The following is a 367-nucleotide window of genomic DNA, read 5'->3' on the forward strand; positions in this document are numbered from 1 at the left end:
CCCGTGCTCCCCCCTCCCCGTGCCAGGCAAACCCCTGCCCACCCAAATGCCAGGGCAGGGCTGGCCCAGGGTGGTGACACACAGGGGGTGCCTGGGGCGTGGGGATGGAGGGGAAGATGTGTTTTGGGGAGTATCCCATCCCTCTGTCTCCAGCACTCTGATTCGGGGGGGCTGTGGGAAGAGGGGCTTCAGGGCACTGGTTGCACGAGCCCACACATTGTCTGATGCCTACTGGTGTTGGTAGGAACTGGGCACACTGGTGTCTTGCCAGCAGGGCCACCCCAGGGACGTGTGTACACTGCCCTGACCCTCCTGCCCCCTCTAAGCCACACAACCACCCGCCTGCTCCTGCCTGGGGCTGGCAGAG

General features: G+C 65.1%; 1 protein-coding gene across 1 annotated transcript in view; it reads right to left on the bottom strand.

The window, feature by feature from the left end:
* LOC104523467 (protein Wnt-6) overlaps positions 1-367 on the bottom strand; it is a 4,542-nt gene that overhangs the window by 2,111 nt on the left and 2,064 nt on the right.

This window comes from Antrostomus carolinensis, unplaced genomic scaffold (genome assembly GCF_000700745.2).
Source record: "Antrostomus carolinensis isolate BGI_N321 unplaced genomic scaffold, ASM70074v2 scaffold29354, whole genome shotgun sequence".
Taxonomy (NCBI): Eukaryota; Metazoa; Chordata; class Aves; order Caprimulgiformes; family Caprimulgidae; genus Antrostomus; species Antrostomus carolinensis.